Source organism: Aegilops tauschii, chromosome 5 (assembly GCF_002575655.3).
Source record: "Aegilops tauschii subsp. strangulata cultivar AL8/78 chromosome 5, Aet v6.0, whole genome shotgun sequence".
NCBI lineage: Eukaryota > Viridiplantae > Streptophyta > Magnoliopsida > Poales > Poaceae > Aegilops > Aegilops tauschii.
This window is the reverse complement of record NC_053039.3, coordinates 518,695,080-518,704,841: the sequence shown is the minus strand read 5'-3', so window position 1 is coordinate 518,704,841 and position 9,762 is coordinate 518,695,080.

Here is a 9,762-nt window from a genome sequence, read left to right as displayed (position 1 = left end):
TCTTGCATCGAAAACCATCCTAGTTTCCCCTACAGTAATAGTGTCAATAAACCCGTCCACATCTTTACGATGTGGTTCTTCTAAACTACCTTCAAAAGGTATTTTGCAAACCTTGGCATCTTCTTAACCACATCATATAAATGAAACTCTACTGAAGGAGGTGATTCCTTAGGATAATAGTAGAAGTTTTGCACAAAAGTATTGGTGAGTAAGAGATACTGTTCGCGTTGGTCGCGGAGGTAGTCGGTGAGGCCTGCATTCTCAGCCAATTCATAAAAATCATCATAAATCCCGGCTGCACTCAAGAAATCATTGGAAGGCCATTCACACGGCCGGACCTCCGCGGTGCGAGGCAAATTATATTTGGGCCTCTGTGCTTCTTCACTTTGCTTTTCCTACGAGCTTCGGCTCGATGAGCCCCTCAAAAATCTCTTCATTATTTTCTGAAATATTCTGAAATTTTTAGTAATTTCAAATAAAAGTGAACCAAGCTCAACAAAATTGATAGCAACTACTCCTACAAGTGCCTAGAGACTATATCATGCATTAAAACTACTTGGAACCATATAAATTTGACATGCAAGCTCAAGAGCATGGTCACCTAGGCAGCACAAATTTGCAATTAATAAAGCACTAGAACAAAAACTAATTGGACCAATGGAGGAGTCACATACCAAGGAACAATCCCCCCCAAGCAGTTTTGTGAGAGGTGCTTTGAGCAAGGAGATCGAAAATCGCAGCAAAATGAGCTAGAACTCGTGCTTGAGCTGGATGGTGATTTTTTTGGGGGAGGAAGAAGTGTGTGGGTGCAGGAATAAGTGGAGGGGAGCCACCGTGGGCCCACGAGGCAGGGGCGCACCCTGTAGGGGTGGGCGCGCCCTGGACCCTCGTGGCCAGGTGCTTGCTCCCCCTGCTGTGTTCTCAGTTCCAGATATTCTCAAATATTCCAGAAAAAATCTTATTCCATTTTCAGGGCATTTGGAGAACTTTTATTTTCGGGGTATTTTTATATTGCACGGATAAATCAGAAAACAGAAAGAAAAATACTATTTTTACTTTATTTCAACTAAATAACAGAAAGTAAAGAGAGGGTATAGAAGGTTGTGCCTTCTAGTTTCATCCATCTCATGCTCATCAAAAGGAATCCACTAACAAGGTTGATCAGGTCTTGTTAACAAACTCATTCCGACTAACATGGAACCGGAGAAATTTCGAATAACACTACATTACCTCAACGGGGATATGCACATCCCCAATAATAAGAATATCATATTTCTTCTTGACAGCAGGAAGAGGAAATTCAAAACCTCCAAAAATAATCGATGGAATTTTTCTAATAGAATTGATACTGTGGACTTGGGGTTGTTTCCTCGGAAAGTGTACCGTATGCTCATTACCATTAACATGAAAAGTGGCATTGCCTTTGTTGCAATCAATAACAGCCCCTGCAGTGTTCAAAAAAGATCTTCCAAGAATAATAGACATACTATCGTCCTCGGGGATATCAAGAATAACAAAGTCCGTTAAAATAGTAACGTTTGCAACTACAACAGGCACATCCTCACAAATACCGACAGGTATAGCAGTTGATTTATCAGCCATTTGCAAAGATATTTCAGTAGGTGTCAACTTATTCAAATCAAGTCTACAATATAAAGAGAGAGGCATAACACTGACACCGGCTCCAAGATCACATAAAGCAGTTTTAACATAGTTTCTTTTAATGGAGCATGGTATAGTGGGTACTCCTGGATCTCCAAGTTTCTTTGGTATTCCACCCTTAAAGGTATAATTAGCAAGCATGGTGGAAATTTCAGCTTCCGGTATCTATCTTTTATAAGTGACAATTTCTTTCATATACGTAGCATAAGGATTCATTTTAAGCATATCAGTCAAACGCATACGCAAGAAGATAGGTCTAATCATATCAGCAAAGCGCTCAAAATCCTCATCATCCTTTTTCTTGGATGGTTTGGGAGGAAAAGGCATGGGTTTATGAACCCATGGCTCCCTTTCTTTACCGTCCTTCCTAGCAACGAAGTCTCTCTTATCATAACGTTGATTCTTTGATTGTGGGTTATCAAGATCAACAACAGGTTCGATTTCTACATCATTATCATTACTACGTTGAGCCTCATCATGGACATCTTCATTAATATTATCGCTAGGTTCATGTTCATTACCAGATTGTGTTTCAGCATCAGAAATAGAAATATCATTTGGATTCTCAGGTGTTTCAGCAATAGGTTCACTAGAAGCATGCAAAGTCCTATCATTTTTCTTTTTCTTCCTTTTAGAAGGACTAGGTGCATTTATATTATTTCTCTGAGAATCTTGCTCAATTCTCTTAGGGTGGCCTTCAGGATACAAAGTTTCCTAAGTCATTTTACCAGTTCTAGTAGCCACTCTAACAGTGTAGTCATTATTCTTACTATTCAATTCATTGAGCAAATCATTTTGAGCTTTAAGTACTTGTTCTACTTGAGTGGTAACCATAGAAGCATGTTTAGTAATGAGTTTAAGTTCACCTTTAACTCTAGACATATAATCACCCAAGTGTTCAATCATATAAGCATTTTGTTTTAATTGTCTACCAAAGTAAGCATTAAAATCTTCTTGCTTAAACATAAAATTATCAAACTCGTCCAAACATTGGCTAGCAAACTTAATAGGAGGGATTTCAGCTTTATCATATCTATAGAGAGAATTTACCTTTACTACCTGTGTCGGGTTATCAAGACCATGTGTTTCTTCAATAGGTAATGGATTAGGATCATATATTTCTTCAACACGCGGTTGATACGTCTCCGTCGTATCTACTTTTCCAAACACTTTTGCCCTTGTTTTGGACTCTAACTTGCATGATTTGAATGGAACTAACCTGGACTGACGCTGTTTTCAGCAGAATTGCCATGATGTTGTTTTATGTGCAGAAAACAAAAGTTCTCGGAATGACCTGAAACTCCACGGAACGTCAAGTTACAAATAATAAAAAATCCTCGCCAAAGATGAAGACCAGGGGGCCCACACCCTGTCCACGAGGGTGGGGGTGCGCCCCCCTAGGGCGCGCCCCCTACCTCATGGGCCCCCTGGACCTCCTCCGACGCCAACTCTGACTCTATATATTTGCTTTCGGGGAGAAAAAATAAAGGAGAAGAAATCATCGCATTTTACGATACGGAGCCGCCGCCAAGCCCTAAAACCTCTCGGGAGGGCTGGTCTGGAGTCCGTTCGAGGCTCTGGAGAGGGGGATTCGTCGCCGTCGTCATCATCAACCATCCTCCATCACCAATTTCATGATGCTCACCGCCGTGCCTGAGTAATTCCATCGTAGGCTTGCTGGACGGTGATGGGTTGGATGAGATCTATCATGTAATCGAGTTAGTTTTGTTAGGGTTTGATCCCTAGTATCCATTATGTTCTGAGATTGATGTTGCTATGACTTTGCTATGCTTAATGCTTGTCACTAGGGCCCGAGTGCCATGATTTCAGATCTGAACCTATTATGTTTTCATGAATATATGTGAGTTCTTGATCCTATCTTGCAAGTATATAGTCACCTACTATGTGTTATGATCCGGCAACCCCGAAGTGACAATAATCGGGACGACTCCCGGTGATGACCATAGTTTGAGGAGTTCATGTATTCACTATGTGTTAATGCTTTGTTCCGGTTCTCTATTAAAAGGAGGCCTTAATATCCCTTAGTTTCCATTAGGACCCCGCTGCCACGGGAGGGTAGGACAAAAGATGTCATGCAAGTTCTTTTCCATAAGCACGTATGAGTATATACGGAATACATGCCTACATTACATTGATGAATTGGAGCTAGTTCTTTGTCACCCTATGTTACGACTGTTACATGATGAACCGCATCCGGAATAATTGTCCATCACCGATCCAATGCCTACGAGTTTTCCATCTACTGGTTTACGCTTATTTATTTTCCCGTTGCTATTGTTACAATCACTACAAAACCCCAAAAATATTACTTTTGCTTTCATTACTCTTTTGTTACCGTTACCACTACTATCATATTACTTTGCTACTAAATACCTTGCTGCAAATATTAAGTTATCCAGGTGTGGCTGAATTGACAACTCAGTTGCTAATACTTGAGAATATTCTTTGGCTCCCCTTGTGTCGAATCAATAAATTTGGGTTGAATACTCTACCCTCGAAAGCTGTTGCTATCCTCTACACTTGTGGGTTATCAAGACTAATTTCTGGCGCCATCGCCGGGGAGCATAGCTCTATTCTTTGAGTCACTTGGGATTTATATCTGCTGGACACTATGAAGAACTTGAAAGACGCTAAGACAAAAATTTATCCCTCAACTACGAGGGGAGGTAAGGAACTGCCATCTAGCTCTGCACTTGATTCACCTTCTTTTATGAGTAAGCTTGCGACACCTAAACCTGCTTCTCCTATTCGTTCTGATATGTCGCATGTTATTGATGATGCTACTTCTGCTATGCATGATACTTATGATGAAACTACTTCTATGCTTGATACTACTGTGCCCCTTAGTGAATTTCTTGATGAACAAATTGCTAGGGCTAGAGAGAAAGGAATTATTGAATTTGATTATAATGATGAGAGTGATGATGAAGATAGGCCTGTTAATCCTGAGGGTTATGTTTTTGATAGAGAATCTTCTGCAGCTATCTTAGATTGCAAAGATAGTCGTGAACTCAAGAGGCTATTAATTAAATGGAACAAGGAATCCCTTAGAGATAGAATGAGGCCTGACCCTGCTTTTGCTACTTCACCTACTTGTGTTGCCGATAAGGAATATGAATTCTCTGTTGATCCTGATATAATTACTTTGGTTTAATCTGATCCTTTTCATGGCTATGAATCTGAAACTGTTGTGGCACATCTTACTAAATTAAATGATATAGCCACCCTGTTCACTAATGATGAGAGATCTCGCTACTTTTATATCCTTAAAATATTTCCGTTCTCATTAAAGGGTGATGCTAAGATATGGTTTAATTCTCTTGATCCTAGTTGTGTGCGTAGTCCCCAGGATATGATTTATTACTTCTCTGCTAAATATTTCCCTGCTCATAAGAAACAAGCTGCTTTGAAGGAAATATACAACTTTGTGCAAATTGAAGAAGAGAGTCTCCCACAAGCTTGGGGGAGGCTTCTCAAGTTACTTAATGCTTTGCATGATCATCCTCTTAAGAAAAATGAAATACTTGATATCTTTTATAATGGACTAACCGATGCTTCCAGAGATTACCTGGATAGTTGTGCTGGTTCTCTTTTCAGGGAAAGAACACCAGATGAACCTGGAATTCTATTGAATAATATGTTGACAAATGAAAATAATTGGGCACCTCCTGAGCCAGCTCTTGAGCCAGCTCCTGCTCCAATTACTGAGCCTATTCCTAAACCAACTCCAAAGAAGAGAGGTGTTCTGTTTCTCAGTCCTGAAAATATGCAAGAGGCAAAGAAATCTATGAAAGAAAAAAGGTATTAAAGCTGAAGATGTTAAGAATTTACCTCTGATTGAAGAAATACATGGTCTTAATTTACCGCCCGTTGAAGAAACATATGATCTTGATCCATTACCTATTGAAGAACCTCCAGATCTTGATAACCCGACACAGGTAGTAAAGGTAAATTCTCTCTATAGATTTGATGAAGGTGATATTCCTCACTATAAGTCTGCTAGACAATGCTTTGATGAGTTTGATAATTTTATTGTCAAACAAGAAAATTTCAATGCTTATTTTGGTAGACAATTGAAATACGATTCCGATATAATTAAACACTTGGGTGACTATATGGCTAATATTAGAGGTGAACTTAAACTTGTTAGCAAACATGCTTCTATGGTTACCACTCAAGTAGAACAAGTACTTAAGGCTCAAAATGATTTGCACAATGAAATGAAGAGTAGGAAAAATGATTATGCTGTTAGAGTGGCAACTAGAACTGGTAGAATGACTCAGGAACCTTTGTATCCTGAAGGCCACCCTAAGAGAATTGAGCAAGATTCTCAGAGAAATAATATTGATGTACCTAGTTCTTCTAAAAGGAAGAAAAAGAAAAATGATAGGACTTTGCAAACTTCTAGTGAACCTATTGCTGAACCACCAGAGAATCCAAATGATATCTCTATGTCTGATGCTGAAACACAATCTGGTAATGAACATGAACCTAGTGAAAATGTTAATGATGATGTTCATGATGATGCTCAACCTAGTAATAATAATGATGTAGAAATTGAACCTGCTGTTGATCTTGATAACCCACAATCAAAGAATCAACGTTATGATAAGAGAGACTTTGTTGCTAGGAAACATGGTAAAGAAAGAGAACCATGGGTTCAGAAACCCATGCCTTTTCCTCCCAAACCATCCAAGAAAAAGGATGATGAGGATTTTGAGCGCTTTGCTGAAATGATTAGACCTATCTTTTTGCGTATGCGACTGACTGATATGCTCAAAATGAATCCTTATGCTAAATATATGAAGGATATTGTTACTAATAAAAGAAAGATATCGGAAGCTGAAACTTCCACCATGCTTGCTAATTACACTTTTAAGGGTGGAATACCAAAGAAACTTGGAGATCCAGGAGTACATACTATACCATGCTCCATTAAAACAAACTATGTTAAAACTGCTTTATGTGATCTTGGAGCCGATGTTAGTGTTATGCCTCTCTCTTTATATCGTAGACTTGATTTGAATAAGTTGACACCTACTGAAATATCTTTGCAAATGGCTGATAAATCAACTGCTATACCTGTCGGTATTTGTGAGGATGTGCCTGTTGTGGTTGCAAACGTTACTATTTTAACGGACATTGTTATTCTTGATATTCCCGAGGACGATAGTATGTCTGTTATTCTTGGAAGACCTTTTTTGAATACTGCAGGGGTTGTTATTGATTGCAACAAAGGCAATGTTACTTTTCATGTTAATGGTAATGAGCATAAGGTACACTTTCCGAGGAAACAACCTCAAGTTCATAGTATCAATTCTATTGGAAAAATTCCATCGATTATATTTGGAGTTTTTGAATTTCCTCTTCCTACTGTCAAGAAGAAATATGATATTCTTATTATAGGGGATGTGCATATCCCCGTTGAGGTAACATAGTGTTATTCGAAATTTCTCCGGTTCCATGTTAATCGGAATGACTTTGTTAACAAGACCTGATCAACCTTGTTAGTTGATTCCTTTTGATGAGCATGAAACGGATGAAACTAGAAGCACAAAACTTCTGTACCCTCTTTATACCTTCTGTTATTTAGTTGAAATAAAGTAAAAATAGTATTTTTCTGTCTGTTTTCTGATTTATCCTTGCAATATAAAAATACCCCGAAAATAAAAGTACTCCAAATGCCATGCCAATTTAATATGATTTTTTCGGGAATATTTGAGGATTTATGGTACTGAAAACACCGCGGGGGGAGCTGCCACCTGGCCACGAGGCTGGAGGGCGCGCCCTACCCCCCAGGGCGCGCCCCCCTGCCTCGTGGGCCCACGGTGGCCCTCCTCCACTTATTCCTACACCCATCCTCTTCTTCTTCCTCCCACAAACACGAATATCTGGTTCAAGCACGAGTTCTAGCTCACTTTGCTGTGACTTTCGATCTCCTTGCTCAAAGCACCTCTCGCAAAACTGCTTGGGGAGATTGTTCCTTGGTATGTGACTCCTCCATTGGTCCAATTAGTTTTTGCTCTAGTGTTTTATTCATTGCAAATTTGTGCTGCATAGGTGACCATGTTCTTGAGCTTGCATGTCAAATTTATATGGTCCCAAGTAGTTCTAATGCATGATATAGACTCTAGGCACTTGTAGGAGTAGTTGCTATCAATTTTATTGAGTTTGATTCACTTTTGTTTGAAGTTACTAAAAATTTCAGAATATTTCAGAAAATAATGAAGAGACTTTTGAGGGGCTCATTGAGCCGAAGCTCGAAGGAAAAACAATATGAAGAAGCACAGAGGCCCAAATTTAGTTTGCCTCGTACCGCGGAGGTCCGGCCGTGTGAATGGCCTTCTAATGATTTCTTGAGAGCAGCCGGGATTTATGATGATTTTTATTCATTGGCTGAGAATGCTAGCCTCACCGACTTCCTCCGCGACCAACGTCATCAGTATCTCTTACTCACTAATACTTTTGTGCAAAACTTCTACTATTTTCCTAAGAAATCACCTCCTTCAGTAGAGTTTCATTTATATGATGCTGTTATGGAGATGCCATTAGCTGAATTTTGCGAGGTTTGCAAAATACCCTATGAGGGTACCTTAGATGAACCACCCCGTAAGGATGTGGAAGAATTTATTAACACCATCACTGTGGGAGAAACCAGGAAGGTTTCTGATGCAAGAATCACTAGCAAACATTTTCCTGTTTTACGCTACTTTGCCATATTTGCTAGTCGTTGCTTGATTGGTCGTGGGAACTGTGGAAACCTTAGTGTTCTTGATATTATCATTTTGTTCCATGGTCTATACCGCGATAACACTGTTAGTATGGGCGGAATTATTGCTAAACGGTTAAGTCTGAACCGTACTAAAGGCCCCATCTTTGGAGGTATTTATGCTTCACGCCTAGCTGCACATTTTAACATACCTATCAGGCTTTATGAGAAAGAAGAAAAATTGCTGCCTAATGCTTATTTAGATTATAAAAGTATGCTAGCGCATGATTTTATTGTTAAAGGCAGGGAAGGAGAGCTTAAATATAAACTGTATTTTAATAAACATCACCCTGAGACTATTACCTTGCCTGCTCCTTCCTTGTTTAATTTTGAAGGACCGTATCTCGTTACGAGGGCTGCCGTTCAAGCCTACCGGAATCCTGCACCAGCCCCCGAACCGGAACCACAATATGAGCCTCCACGATAGTCTGTTTATTCTTGGGATCCGGAGGTGGCTGCTAGCCAATGGCAGTCAGAGTCTTCTTCATCGCAGTACGACCCCAGCTACACCTACGGGAATCCGCCAAGTTATCCCTGGCAATGAACCAACTTAGGCCAAAAGCCTAAGCTTGGGGGAGTACGTATTTCCCACCGACATTACATTTATGTTTACACACACTCATTGCTAGATGTCGATGCTCATACTCTTTCATTGTAATATCCATGCTAGTTTATTTTCTTTTTCCTGCGTTCTTCTTGTGTGTTTGTTAAACCTAAAGAAAAAAAATAGTAGTAGTTTACATTTCTTGCTGTAGTAGTATTAATTAAAAAGAAAAGCCCAAAAAGATTTCCCATTCTTCTTTTGCTTGTTGGGAGCTTTCCCGTGTAAATAGTTTTATTTCTTTTCTTTGGGGGTCGGTAGGAGAAGACCATGATTAAATTGTTGAAGTGGCTCTTATATGCATTATTGTTGATTTAACCAAGAGCCCATATTGCCTTGTCTTCTCCTGTTTATTGAATGCTCACAGATTCCAGCTTAGTCCAATGCACGTGCACTCTTATTATTATTCACATCGTTCGGTCGTGCAAGTGAAAGGCAGTAATGACGATATATGATGGACTGATTGAGAAGAGAAGCTGGTATGAACTCGACCTCTCTTGTTTTTATAAATATGATGAGTTCATTGTTCCTGATTCAGCTTATTATGAATAAACATGTTTGCAATGACAATTAGAGATCATAGTTGCTTGTGCCATGCTTGATTAGCTATGAGTTATAATGGTTTACCTTGTGTGCCAACATGCTATTAAAATGGTTGTGATGTGGTATGATGGGGTGGTATCCTCCTTTGAATGATTGAAGTGACTTG